Source organism: Emydura macquarii, unplaced genomic scaffold (genome assembly GCF_026122565.2).
Source record: "Emydura macquarii macquarii isolate MOO-44397 ecotype Brisbane River unplaced genomic scaffold, CSIRO-AGI_Emac_v2 contig_2422, whole genome shotgun sequence".
NCBI lineage: Eukaryota > Metazoa > Chordata > Testudines > Chelidae > Emydura > Emydura macquarii.
This window is the reverse complement of record NW_027132559.1, coordinates 20,914,144-20,929,637: the sequence shown is the minus strand read 5'-3', so window position 1 is coordinate 20,929,637 and position 15,494 is coordinate 20,914,144. Positions and strand designations below refer to the sequence as shown.

General features: G+C 39.5%; 1 long non-coding RNA gene across 1 annotated transcript in view; it reads left to right on the top strand.

The window, feature by feature from the left end:
- LOC137162097 (uncharacterized) overlaps positions 1–15,494 on the top strand; it is a 159,812-nt gene that overhangs the window by 52,268 nt on the left and 92,050 nt on the right. The window lies entirely within an intron of this gene.

Sequence of the window (15,494 nt, the reverse complement as noted above, 5' to 3'; positions counted from 1 at the left end):
AAAATAAAACATCTGACAACGTGCTTGTATTATTTCCAACATATGACATCAACAAAATGGTGGTACACCTCTCACTGATGTCAATTAAATGGCTTTACCAGTTTATTCTCTGCTGCAGCTCAGTGAAAAATAAATCATTAAGTATACACCATAAGTCAATTCTACCTCACAGCCCGACAAATTTATATCTGTCCTAAACATGGGAGCCATTACATGAGATATCAATTACTTCAAAAGCATCTTTCACACTTGCTGGGTTTGCATTGATATAGATGTGTGAAGGCATCCTATATTCTCAGCCAATTCCTGTGGGAATACCTAGAGTTACCTTTCTGGATCCCCTCCCCAAGATTGTAAACCAGGCCCCAGTCACAAACACTTCACCTCATGCAGCAGAACAGATTTTGATATAAATCTCAAACATAATTTACATTGAAAAGTAAAAGATCAATATTTGAGTTTTATCAACTTTGGCTCCAATTCCCTGAAATATAAAGTTTTTAGAATGCCAAAAACAAGCAAAGAAAAGTTGAAAAAAATAAATGTAAGTTTAGTGTTGACATAAGCCAGGTTAAATCTAAAAAAGAAAAATACTTACTTTTGTAAAATGGGAGGCTATTTTATCACGCAGAGAATGTCACATCAATTGTAAAGCCATCACCCTCGAGGCTTGTTGGTGATTGCTTCATATTTACTGTTAGTCCAGCAATGGAGATGGTATTTTTACAGTCTTTGGACAGACTCGTGAGTGTGACATTTAAAGTGTTGATTTTTGCAGCACTTATGCTAATTGTTGTAATTTTCCTGATGAACCACCATTCTGGTTCCCTGATGCAGCCAAGATAGTTTTACATTTTCTATGCAGGCCTCTGCCATTTGGTCTGTGTAGTGTCAGCTTCGAGTGCTACTGAAAGCAGACAAAATTGCAAGCAAATTGCATCAGATTGCCAACATTGTGAAAAGGTAAATTGCTTGCAAATCTATTTAAACCACTGCCCTATTTTCATCAGCTTCAGTACTTGGTATTCATGATTGCTTAATTGGCGACCTTTCCTATTGTGTAGTGCTTTATGGTGTAATGGAAAGCGATCTTTACCAAACCAATTACCCTTTTTTTCTCAGCATTACATTATTGCTGTGATTGCAACTGCCAGTCCTTTGTAAATGAACTTTCTGATTTCAATGATGTTTTTAAAATGTAAGATAGAAAAAAGTGGCATTCATATTGTGTGATGTTCTATTTTGAAGCCTCTTTGTAGTCACCATTGTCTGGGAAAATGGACTGAAGGGTTACACAGTACCTACAAATATCCATGTAACTATTATTAATATTATTATAATGTCTCCCTTTGTACGGCAGCTCAATTAGGAAAGGATAGGAGAAATATTTTGTCACCCTGTCAAGTGCACAGGAAATGCTTTTGATGCTTCTTTTTTGACACATACAGTATCGCCACTAATAACACAAAATTCCTTTTTAAGGCATGGAAATAAATATACAAAATCTATTTAATCAGTGTGAAAATGCAAATTGTTGTATACATTTGCAAAAATATAGTTTTAAAGAGTCTGAGCATTCCAAAACATTTAGGCGTAAAATATTTTGAAATATTGTGGGCAGCATAAATTAAGGCAAATGTGAATGTTTCATAGGGCTAGAATAGGGATGCCAACTATTTCTCTCATAAATATACATACATTGGAAGAAAAACATAATTTATATATTCATATACTGCATTTTATTAATGTGGTTTCAGCAATAATAGTATTCAATTGCTTTAAATATTTGCAGTTATTTGTTCCGCAAAATAAGAAACTTCTATATAAATTACTGCCTCACTTATCTTTGTAATGCATAATAAGAAATAGTACAGAACTCTAGAGAGTTTAGTTTGTGTATTTATTTATGTGATTTAGGAAATTATATCGTTACTCATAAGTGGCAGTGTAGAAAAGGCTCTACAAGTAATTTAGTCATTCCCTAATACGGTACTGTAAGTGCAAATGATGCCTCATTCTACCCCCTACAGTTAAGAATTATATTGTAACCAAGAAAAATTGAAAAGATTTCTTTTACTCTGTGTCCTCTACTTTTTAATTAGTAAAAGAAAGGGATCTTTGACCAGACTTTCTGATGATTTTAGCAGTTTTTGATTCAATGTAATGATTTATTTATGTAATTGCACAACATTTCTTGTAAGAAGATATTTGTAAGGAAAGAAATGTGCTTATTAAATGGTATTTTTTTATAAAGATGTTGCTAAAACAGAGTTAGCTGAAATTAGGAAACTGTATTGCAGCATTGAGTATTTAGAAATAGTAACAAAATACCTATTTCTACAGTTTTTAAAATGGTAGAATTCATCAAATGCATTTTTATTCACAGTTTTACATATGTGGAAATTAGTAAAAGAGCTATTTAGACATCAGAGTTGGTCTTAATCACATTTCCAGAGGACGAGTGTCCACATAACAAAAAACGCTAATTAGTATTATTACTGATTTTTTGTATTCTGGCAGTACTCACAGTGTGCTAGGCACTGTCCGCACACACACACACACACACGAAGAAGATACAGTTCCTGCTCTGAGGAGCTTATAGTCTGAGATTAAAAACTATATGTAAATAGTGAAGGAAAGGGATACCATCAAAATATATACAGTTTTATGAAGTAAAAGAGTGCATTGATTGAAATTTTCCAAATTTAAATTTTTATTGACTTTTTAGGACAAAAATTGATTTTAGATGAAAAAAGTGACAATTTGAGGGGTTTTTTATTCTCTTATTTACATTTATAAGACAAATAAATATCAACTATACGCTGCTATCCTTCAACCTAGACACTATTTATTGACTAGCTTCTCATAGGGATCATAGTGAAAGTGGGTTTTGAAGAATGATTTGAAGGAAAAGAGATGGTGCCCTAATGGATGAGTTCGAGAGGGTGCCCCATTCATAGGAGGTGGTGCGGAAGAAAGCATGAAGGTGATTGTAAGTTCTTTGGGTGAGGAACTTTCTTTTTGTTTTGTTTATACAGCACTTATCACAGTGGGGTCCTAGCCATGATTAGGGTTCCTAGGTGGTATGATAATAAAAATAAGTGTGGAAGAATGAACTATTGGTTAGTCAAGGGTGGCATCATTGGTTTGCAGTAGGGACCAGTGGCTGAGGAGATAAGAGATGAGTGGGTAAGTAGAGAGGAATAGAGTCAGTAAGGCCACAAAGCTGAGGATATGAAGCTTGAACTTGATGCAGTGGAAAAGGAGGGATGGGTCAATGAAGGGATTTGAAGAGGGAGTGACATGGTTTCAGTGATGGGCAAAGAAGATGAATTTAGCATGTGTGTTTTGAAAGGACTGGGATGGAGACAGTGTAACTATTGTGGGACATAAATTGGGAGATGCAGTAGTCAAGATTGGAGATTATGAAAAAGAGTTTTTACCTGTATGACTAGAAAAAATATTATGAATGAAGAAGTGGCAAGATTTGGACAGTCTGGATGGATGGTACAAGGGAGAAGAAGGAGTCAAAGATGACTCTCAGGTTATGGTCTGGGTGAGAGGAAGGATTGTAGTGTTGTTGACAGTGACAGAAATGTATGGAGAGTTAGGAAGGGCAAGCACTTTAGTTTTGGTCATGTTAAGTTCAAATTGACAGTGAGACAAGTAGGAAGGCATGTTAGAGAGATGCTGAGATGTGGGATTGGATTGAGGGAGTTGGGCTAGGAGCGGAAGATAGTTTTGCAAGTTCACAGTTTAAAGATGGTAGTTGAAGCCACATGAATAGGTGAAATCACTATAGCATGTGAAGGAAGAAGAGGAAGGGACCAAAGACAGAGCCCTCCAGAAATTCTTGAAAGAATACCAGAGAAGGATGGAGTTGTGAAAGCCAAGGGAGAACGAGATTCTGAGGAGGAGGAGATGGTAACTGTGTTGAAAGTAAGAGAGAGGCTAAGGAGAATGAGGATAGAGTAGAACCTGAGATTTAACCTGTAACACTCAAACAGCAATGAATTGCCATGCTTGTTGTCATCTCTGCATAGAAGCCAAGGATTGAATGGGCATGAAGAATAAGCTATTCTTTTACTCCCAGAAGTAATCCCTCCAGGTCATGATTGACATGATGTAATTGTTGTTGAATTCAGTCTTCTCACAGATTATATTATTAAAAATTACAGAAAATGTAGAAAAAGTAAACCGGGATTAGCTCTTTCACAGATTAGGGGTTTGTCTACACGGGGACATTCAGGAAAATCAACCCGCATTAATTTTTAAAGCGGATTAGTTAAATCGCAACATATCCCTGTGTGGACACAATTATTGGAGTTGCCTTAATTGGTTTATCATAATTCACTTTGGAAGTTATTCAGTTTAACTTTCCTGAGTGTCCCTGTATAGACAAGCCCTAACTTGCAAATTTAGGGCCTGGAATTTTACCATTGTCTTGTGTAGTGGAGAACACAATAGCAATGCTTAGTCGAACACTACTGTATAGTCAGAGAGGCAGAAAAATATACCTCCTCCTTTTCAACTATTATTTCACATGGAGAAATATCATTAAGCACTGATAAGTGTTGGAGGCCTGGTACAATTTGAGTTGCTTGACCACTATCCTACAGGCCTAGCATAGCTACAGTTGCTTGCTTGGCTATTCTGACCCCTGTAGCATGACATCTTCCAGTTGGCAGAGACTGAATAACCTTATAGATGTCTCAGTTTCTGCATAGCATGGCACATAATAAGACAAAGTACAGATACTGTATGCTTGCAGCTGCACATAGATAACGGTGATGGGAACAAAAAGTTATCCTTGAACGTCTGGGGTACACTGTTTTATTGCCAAGGGGCATACTTTTACTCTGCCCCTCCTATCACCAGATGTTGTTTTGACGACCCCAATTATCATGGTGAGAATGGAATGTAGTTAAGGGTGAAAACCCAATGTAGGTAATTAGCATATATGATAATGTGAGAGAGATAATTAGGTGAAGGTTTTTTATGGAAGGGTATAAGAAGTCATCACTTAGACAAAAGGGGGTGCTCCATCCACACCTGACTCCGCGGGAGGTGCTGCCGGTTGGACCAGAGGATCCACTGACTCCCTGGCTGGGCCCCTGAAGAAAGCCGTTCCTGTATACAGTCTTCTGCGTAACTGCTTAGCTCTCCAGGCTTAGTGAGTATGATATGTTGTAGTTAATTTTAGGCTTTGTATCTAACTAGTATATTTATAGAAAACCTTGCACATTAAACCTTATTGAGCTGCAAATCGGGTGTACTGTGTCTCACTGGTATTCACACTGATCACAAAGTGTCCAGAATCAACAATAAGTTTATATATGAAGAGCTAACACCATCCCAACACATTTTTATGCATGAATTTTTAAAGACAGCTGAAACTTATGAGGAAGTAGATATACCTGGCAGCATAAACTCTGGCTTTCTGTCCATAAAGGGGTTTGTGAACTGCTTTTCCCTTCTAGAAGAGGTAAATGAGTGATCCTTGCAAATTCACTGGGAAATTCAAATTCAGTATGAGAGAAATGAATCAATGAAAAGTTCTTAAGAGCAACTACTGTTTCTAGTTGCTGTAGTAAGTAAATAATGTTACAAAAGTATTCACAACTGTTATCTTCTGCATAGTCCTCTGAGTATGGTGAATACAATGAATGCTGCATTGATGTTACTGTATGTAGTTGTACCAATCCTGCAAATTACTCTCTGCAGGCAGATACCTCTGCAGAACCCCACTTACTTCAAGTCTAACTTGTAGGATCAGGAACTTAGTTATAAAGGTAAAAAGGGGCATTTATGTGGGTAATCGCTGTTTAATGTCTGATCATCCCATCCTTACTCAGACAACTTCTGCTGGCCAAAAAAAGTAAGGACTGCACGTAAGGAAGTCCTTTGAGATTGGAGAATAATTTTCAGCACAAATATGGGAGTTCTTGTGTGTGTAAAGATACGTGTCTACAGGATATGGGCACTGCTTTGCATATTACTTTGTTTGTCAAGTTCTTTGAGACCCCATGGAATGAAAAATGGCATATCAGTGTGAGATATTATTTGTACAAATGTAAAATTCAAATAGCAGTATGTATTCTCTTTTGAACTTTATCAATGTGACACAATAGCAAATTCTATTACAGAATTCCTACATGTTCCTTTAAATGAAAAGAGGGTGTTTCTCTATGACAATATTTGGTTTTTTTCCCCTCACATTTATGCCCTAGACTAAATTATAGTATTTTGTTTGCAATTTTTTTGTCATATCATGTTAGCCTAATATACTACTAATACCAATTTAATACAGAAATGTTAGTACTCCTACTCATCTGATGTTACAGTACCTTATCACATTAGCCTGCTATGACTTTTTCTTATGGTATCGGTTTCTGGTATATAATTACATTCCTACCTTATTTTCAGTCTGATAGGCACCACAATTGTTCACATTTCTATGTTGAGACCCTACATAAACTCCATATTACAGCAGTCATAGCTTATGGTAGAGACACAGAGTTGATTTGTTTAGTGGACCACAATAATGTACTTACAGATAAGTACAGATCCTTTTTCTGCAACACTGGAACAACAATAACTTTTAAAATTACAAAAATAAATCTTAATTTTTAAAACTTTAAAAATATTTTTCATAAAAAACCAAAACCACACTCCGATTAAGAATCAGAAGTACAGTATAACTGGATTGTCTTGCAGAATCAAAAATTAAACAAGAAATGGATCTCTGCAGCTGAAAAAAAACCTCCTTTGTTTCTCCCAGTTCATTTTCTCTATTGAGCCATGTTTCATTCTCCAATTCAAATAGATCTAAAAGTCCTTCCATCATTTGAAATGGATGAAGGGAAAAGGCAAAGACAGAGGAAACAAAGGTCCCAATCCTGCAAGCTGTTCTGTGTGTTCTTGTGCCCACATGGGTCCATCTAGGCCGCAGATGCTCCCACTGGAAGAGACGGGGACAAGGGGAGGGTATCTGTTGTCCCCAGACAAACTAAACATCCAGGATATTATGAAAAGAAACCAAACAAATAAAACACATTAATTCTTGATCCTTTTGTTTTCTTATCCTAGGATACAATTTCATGCAATTCCTCCTAAAGGTGTAGGCAAAATATTAACAAGCTCATTGTATCAAAACAATTCATTGTACAGCTGCCTAGATAATCCATTTAGGGTTTGTCTACACATGGGTTATTCTGGAATAGCTATTCTGAATTAACTCCATGTGTGGATGCTCTTATTCCAGAATAAGAGTGTCTTATTCTGAATTAAATTTATCCATTTGAAGTAATTCAGTTTTATTCTGGAATAAAAGCGTCCACACATGGAATTAATCAGGAATAGTAAATCTGCTTTAAATTCATACCCTACTTTTATTCTAGATTAATTTTCATGTGTAGATAAACCCTTACTCCGCAGGATCCCCATGGCCTGATTATTTGCCACGTTTATATGAACAAATTTTCTCCAAATCTGTAACTAACTGTTGCTCAGTCCTAGGATGCCCATCATATATTATCTATCATGCAGTCCTAACTAGCAGTCAGAAACACCAGACCAGTTCACACAAAGACTGTAACATTTGAATGCATTGTTTCATGTTCCATGACACATTAGCTGCAGTTTAATAATAGCTTAAGGGCTTGTTTGAGGCTGGTCCTTTAAATCTGGAAAAGACCAGCAACAAGATGTCACATGGCCGTTTTGGAACTAACTACTACTTGTTGTATCTATTCCATTCTTAACATCCCCTTATGTTTCCTCTAGCTTTCCTTTTCTTACTAGTATTCTTCACAGTTGTAAATACAAGATCATGGATTGTCTTAGTGGTACTGTACATGCTTTTTATTGTTACTTGGCTAGCAATTGTTTTTCCTCTTTTAAAATTTAACCATTGCTTCCTTTCAATTTTGGGGGGCCTTCACCCCCCTAATTTGTGTTCTTATAGACTCTTAGACTTTAAGGTCAGAAGGGACAATTATGATCATCTAGACTGACCTTCTGCACAAAGCAGGCCACAGATCCTCACTCACCCACTCATGTAATGCACCCATAACCTATGACTGAGTTACTGAAGTCCTCAAATAATGGTTTAAAGATTTCAAGGTACAGAGAATCCACCAGCACCAGCAAGTGATCTGTGTCCCATGCTGCAAAGGAAAGCGAAAAACCCCCAGAGTCTCTGCCAATCTGCCTGGGGGAAAATTCCTTCCCAAACCCAAATATGGCAAATCAGTTAAACCCTGAGCATGCATGCAAGACTCACCAACCAGACACCAGGAAAGAATTCTCTGTAGTAACTCAGAACCCACCTATCTAACATCCCATCACAGTCCATTGGGCATATTTATTGCTAGTGGTCAAAGATCAGTTAATTGTCAAATTGGGCTGTCCCATCATACCATCCCCTCCATAAACTTATCAAACTCACTCTTGAAGCCAGCTAGATTTTTTGCCCCCACTGCTCCCCTTGGAAGGCTGTTCCAGAGCTTCACTCCTCTGATGGTTAGAAACCTTTGTCTAATTTCAAGTCTAAACTTTCTGATGGCCAGTTTATGTCCATTAGTTCTTGGGTCCAAATTGGTGCTGAACTTAAATAGTTCCTCTCCCTCCCTGGTATTTATCCCTCTGATGTATTTATTGAGAGCAATCATATCTCCCCTCAACTTTCTTTTGGTTAGGCTAAACAACTAAGCTCTTTGAGTCTTCTCTCATAAGGCAGGTTTTCCATTCCTCAGATCATCCTAGTAGCCCTTCTCTGCACCTGTCCCAGTTTGAATTCATCTTTCTTAAACAAGAACTGCACACAGTATTCCAGATGAGATCCAACTAGCGCCTTGTATAATGGTACTAACACCTCCCTAACTCTACTGGAAATATTTCATCTGATGCATCCTAGGACTGCATTAGCTTTTTTTACGCCCACATCACCTTGGCGGCTCCTAGTCATCTTGTGATCAACCAATACTCCCAGGTCCTTCTCCTCCTCAGTCACTTACAACTGATGCATCCCCAGCTTATAGTAAAAATTTTTGTTATCCCTTGGAGATTGACACCGAGGGAGAGCCAAACCCCCTCTGCGAGTGGGAACCCAGGAAGGCAACAGCTGACCGGAAGCAGGTAGGCAGGGATAGACCTATAAAATCCAGGCCTGCCTGCTCAGTCAGAGCCCAGAGGCTGAAGGAGAAGGACGCCTCTCCCTTGGTACTCGAGCATATGGCTGTACTCGACTGCTACGACCTGGAGGAGAAGCTGCCGGATCTACCCACTGCATGGGGCCCTGAGGAACTGGAGGAGCTGCCTGAGCCGGACAAGCTGAAGGAGATCCCCGGATCCTACCACCCAGCGGAGGACCTGCCAGAGCTGCCTACTGCCTGGGGACCTGGAGGAGCTGCCTGAGCTACCAACCCCTGGTGAGCCAGAAGGGACATGCAGACCCTGGGACCTAGAGGAACTGCCCTCCGCAGAGGACCCCGAACAGTTTCCAGACCTGTCGACGGTAAGGGACTCCTGGGACTCCCGCTCACCGTCTACCCCAGCGACCCAGAGGGAGACGACTGGCACCAGGTTCTCTAGGAAGAGGGAGGGAGGAAGAAGCCCAGAGAAGCTGACTACGGTCCAAGTGAGCTTGCACTGGCTGTGAGTCAGCGTGTTTCGGCCGGAGCCCCGCTGACCCAGTGATGGGACATCCCGTCACAGACAGGACCCTGGGCTGGGACACAGTGGAGACGGGTGGGTTTGCATCCCCCCCCCCTCCTACCTCGACCTGGGGTGAATGCCCCTGCCACGCCCCGCAGAAGGGCTGAGTATAGACTACTTCCTCGCCCTGCTAAGGGCTAGGGACTGCTGTCTCTCTGCCCTGCCCTGCGTAAGGGCCTGGGCCTTAGACCATCTCCTCGCCCGCTCAGGCTATAGACTGCCACTCGCTTGAGCCTGTGCTTGTCTGCCTGCCCTACAGAAGGGCCAGGCCATGGACTGCTGCCCACCCTGCCCAGGGCTCGAGCCTGTGTTGGCCAGCCTGCCCTGCTGAAGGGTGAGGCGATAGACTATTTCCTCACTCTCCGGGGCTAGAGACTGCTTTTCCCGCTGCTGACCCGTCCCTGGCTGAGGGCCGGGCCCTAGGCTGTTTGCCCGCCCACGGGGGCAAGAGACTGTTCCCCTTAGGATCGGCCTGAACCCCAAGCTCACCCTACTAAGGGCTGGAGCCGGCCCCTTTAATTTGGACTCCCAAGGGGCATAGGTGCTGGGAGGAGTGGCCTCCCTCAGAGATTGACACCGAGGGAGAGCCGCCGGCACCGCCTCATACCAGGGGATCTTCTACAGTACCTAAATGCACTTTCCACTATTAAAATTCATCCTCTTTCTATTACTCCAGTTTACAAGTTAAACTTAGCCTTCTTCCAGTGTCTTTATTTTCTTGCTAGTTTCCTATTTTTTCTTTGTTGTGACTGAACATCATCAGAAATCTTTCTCTGTCTGAAAAGAAAATGATCTGTCTGTGTCTTGGGTCACAATGGAAGGTGCTATGATTTTGTAGACTTCATGTCAGCTGCAATAAAACAGTCAGATGTCTAAAGACAAGAATATTTGGCTTCTGGCAGTTAATTACTGAATGAAATGCTGTGTTAGGTGCTATGCAAGAGGTCCGACTAGATGGTTGGATGGTCCCTTCTGGCTTTAAAATCTTTGAATTTCTCTGCATTAAATTTTAAGGCAGATGTATGAACGATGACTATTCTATGGTTTGGCAGGTGAGCAGATTTACAAAGCACAGGTAAATCAGACAATTCCCTTCTGATGTATCTATATCATTCTATTTTTTTTATAAAGGGCCTGGCACATTTTTGGGTGCTGCATAAATAATAATAATAATATATACTTGCGGTAATGAACACAAGCTACTCCAGTTAGGGTTGGCATTAATCTGGGCTCCCAAATCTTGGCAAATATCTGGCTTTTTTGGGGTGGAATCCTACTATTTAGTGCAGGATTTCCCCCCTTTGTCTATTGTTATTTTCTATATAGTCAGACCACAACCCCTTTTGGGAGATTTCATTTCACAAACACTACCTTCATACAGATCTACAGAATCACCCTCTTAAAGAGAAAGTGGCATGCCAGCTCAGTCAAAATTTTATTCAGAAGTTCATTCAGCTCTTTAAATGCATAAATCAGGCACACTTTGTCTCTGTGTATCTATATTTGGATTGGCCTGTATCACCTGCTATCCACTGGCTTCCCAGAATAATATTATTATTGGTTTATATTTACATTACAGTAGCATCTAGGGGCCACAACCAGACAGGGGTCCCAGTGTGCTAAACACATATTGTGCTATGCTGTGAGGTTAGTAGCTGACATACTGACATATTTTCCTTGGGCAGCCCACAAAGAGTGACTTGGCAAATTGTCTTTTATTTGCTGTTGCTTATACTTCAAATGAGTTAAACTCTCACAGCATGAACCCTTCTTATAGGATTTTTTCCCCCCTGAAATTCATTAGGGATTCAATCTTTTTTCAACTTTACTCAGATATTGATATCTCTTAATGAGTGTTTATCCATAACCACTTACACTTTCCCTTCACAGATAGGAGTACCACATGCAGCGTAGGAACTGAAAGTAAAGGACCTGTAGGATATCCGATATCTTTATACACAGGAGCTCTCTAATTACTTCTCGTGAATCCAGTAATGCACTTTTTAATTTCTGTACATAGCTGCATTGTGGTTTTATAGATTGACTGTGCCTTTGCCTGCATATGCCCTAAGCCCCTGGGAAAATGAAATTCATCGTCTCAATGAATGTATACTAATTGTAGCTTAATCAATTATATAACATTTTACCAAAGGGATTCTAGGAGGTCAAAAGACTAAAGTAAAGGGCCACTTTGTTAGGATACTGTGATTTTCTTTGAATATTACACTCTCACTATCTGGTTACTGAACGGAACGTTCAGATTACTTTAATACTGTAAAGCCACCACATAGGCCACATTAATTTTCTACTGAAGTTTAATGCGAGTATTGATGCAGATCTCTGTGATGCAATTGGTTAGTCATCTGCATAGCACAAGTGTTTAGTATGTTTGACTGTTAACTGGAAGATGGGTGAGTCGATGTCTCTTTGTCCCAGGCTGTATTAACTTTACTGAGTATTCCCTTGGGGGATGATGTGCCTTCCGCTTTCATCCCTCCATTACCCAGATCCCTGGACACTCAAAGAGTCCTGTAGAATCAGAGACAAGGGGGACTGTCCTGCAGAGATAGCTGTTCCCCTTTCTACATGGGTAGGAGGACGCCTGTTCAAGGATCTTGGGGGAATGACCCATTCTTCCCCTCACCCCATAGCTTTCAATTCTTTCCATAAGAACATTGCCACATTTAACTTGCTTGTTAAATTTAGTATTGCAGTTAGATAAAAACACTCTTGATTGTATGTAGATATAGAAATATGAAATTATGTATTGTAGTTGAGATGGGAAGGAATGGAATTTTGGAAGCTTTCACTCTTAATACAATTTTAGGGGTATCATCTGAGATATGTAAAAGATTTCACAATACAGTTATGTGCAGTTCCGCATCTTCGCTCACCTGTGCCATGAGAGAATTTCTTCTTTGTATTTCTCATGAGTTCCAATAACTAAAAATACAGTTTCTGATCACACAGTGAAACCAAAACTGTGTAGCGATACCATAATCAGTATTTTGTGAGTGACATCACCCTCCCTGGAAAGGTGACATCTGCAGGAAAACATGCATTGGTGGCTTCCTTCTCAGGTTCTGTACCAATAGGATGTTTAAGATTTCCTGAAGGATGAGTGAAAATTGATTTTAGCTTTCAAAATAGTCCAGCACATGTTCACTAGGCTTGAGGTAACATCTTTTAAGTTATGTTCTAAAGTCAATTCTCATGTATATGAAGATGCTGAAGGAAAGATGTTGTGTATGTGTGTGATACTGCATGTGTTATGCAGTGCAAGGGCAATAACACGCCAGAGTCACTGGGACAAGAAGAGTTTTGGCTGGGAAATGTGTTTGCTTGATGTATTGCCAATACTAGCTGTAAAATAAAACTATAGCCTGTCCTGATGGTAGAAACCCCATGAGAGGATGCCAGCATTAATACCAGCTATCCTTCCTCAGTGTGAACCCCCAGGATGCAGGGGTCTTTCTGGTACAAGGAGATATAATCTGCAAATTTCTCCACTTGCACTAGTGAATCTGATCCAGAAATTCGCTTTGTGTAGTTTGGAAGTTGAATTACTTTTTTACTAGATAGCAATGACTATTTAATTATTCCCTTATTGAAAAGTTCTACACATTCAATAGAGAGTGATAACCTTTCTAGATAATTTTTAAACAACATATAGAATTTAATTATATCCTAGCTATAAATTCCATCGTTTTGCTGGTTTAAAAAATTCTGTCGGAAGGGTATCCTTCCCTATTAAATTCCATAGGACTTTAGAATATTCTTTATAGAATCCTATTGGTCTCTTCCTATTAAATTTAATAGGATTTTTACATGAGCCTATATGGTTGATTGTACAAAATTTTTTACATTGCAACGTTCATGTAATTTTGAAAGATGTTAAAGGAAATAATATCAAATACAGAACATCAGGTTAATCTATAAAGTGAAAAGAGGACAATATTGTTTTTTGTTTTAAATGAGTCTAGCTTTAAATCTTCATGAAGAATGTCGTCTGGTGTTTAGAACAGGGATTGTCAGTATAATTGCAAATTATTGTTATAAAAATTACAACTAGCTTTGAAACAAGTTTCCGCCTTCATAACTCAACAGCACGGTGTTGATTTGTGTTTGTTTTGCTGTTCCAGGTAATGCAGCTGAAACGGGACTTTGGGGGAAATAATAAATCTTTGAGTAAAAACTCATGAACATGCTATCTATGGTACTTCTATGCAGCCAACACGGTTGTATAATCTGAGCAACTCAAAACCTTTAATGTATTTATCTTCATAACACACCTGTGACACGGTGGGGAAGTGCCATTATTGCCATTTTATGGGTTGCAAACTGAGGCACAAAGAAACTAAAGGTATGTCTGCAGTGGCATAGCTATGGTGCTGCAGCTATGCTGCTGTGTAGATGCTTCATACATCGACTGAAGGAGTTTTGTTGTCGATGTAGGTAATCCACCTCTCCAAGGGCCGATAGCTAGGTCTATGGAAGAATTCTTCCATCAACCAATTTGTGTCTACAGTGGGATTTAGGTCGACCTAATTAAGTTGCACAGGGCACAAAATTTTTCACAGTTTTTAGGTGTGGGCCAGGCCTAAGTGACTTGCCCATAGTCACGCAGGAAATCTGTAGCAGAGCAGAGAACCTAGATCTCCTGAGTTTTAGGTTAGTGCTGCTAACCACTGGATTGTTCTTCCTCCTTAATTTTGAGATCATTTCAATGAGCCTGATTTTCAGCGGGTAGATGTTCAACACTTTCTGACAATAACATCTCTTGAAGATATCTCAAACTGGGCTTCCAGAAACTGATATACCCCAAATCACTAGGTGTATCTGAAAATCTTAATGTAATCCAAGTTTTGTTAGCTGAGTTATCTGGTAATTATGTTGTTTGTTTAAAACTGAGCCCTTGACTTTAATGGGCGTTTGACCGAGTAGTCTTTGAAGGCACAGCTGAACCTTAATGCAGATTTTTAGAGTACTTAATGTAAAATTACACATGGATCATGATAAATGTCTGCATAGCTGCTGCAAATTAAACACATTTTTAAATAAAATTGATGGAATCTGAAGCTTGTCTTGGTGATTGCCTAAGAGTTGTAGTAATCTCTTCCCAGGCATCTGTTGAGGCCAGCCAAATACTCAATAGCATGGGATTGCCAAATATGGAAGGAGAATCAGGGGTCTAGGAAAACCAGGGCACTGGGATGCTAGAACAATTCTCTAGTTCAGAGAGGCTTCTCTAGGGAAAGCAAGTTCAAGATAGTCCCTGCAGAAGATTACATCTTTCTAATTTCTTTAGGGTTGGTGCTGTTGTATCAGACTATCAGAAATAAGGGGGAAACAGAAAGGGTAAAATAAATCACTGCTGGTAGCTTTGTTTTTTGAAACAACAATAACTTATTGCTAGATTACTTGAGGGCAAGACACATACTGGGGTACCATAAATAAATCATTTTCAGCTTCTTATTCTGCATGCCATCATGTTTTGTATATTTCAGAATCCAGACTGCTAGTGTGTTTGTGTTTCTCTGTTGTGTCTTTCCACCCTCTCTGTGTCAACTTTTGTTCTTGGCTCAGGATAAGTCCCAAAACATCACATTCCATTTCCACCAAAGGAAGTATTTAGGCTGAGGAATTAAACAGAACCTCCTACTTTAAGTATTTGCAAGACAGCAACAACTCTGTCTATATGAGCAAAAAAAGTGCTGTTTCAATGGAGTTAGCTTAACACCTCCTCAACACCCTAGAGCTATAACAAGACCAGCTCA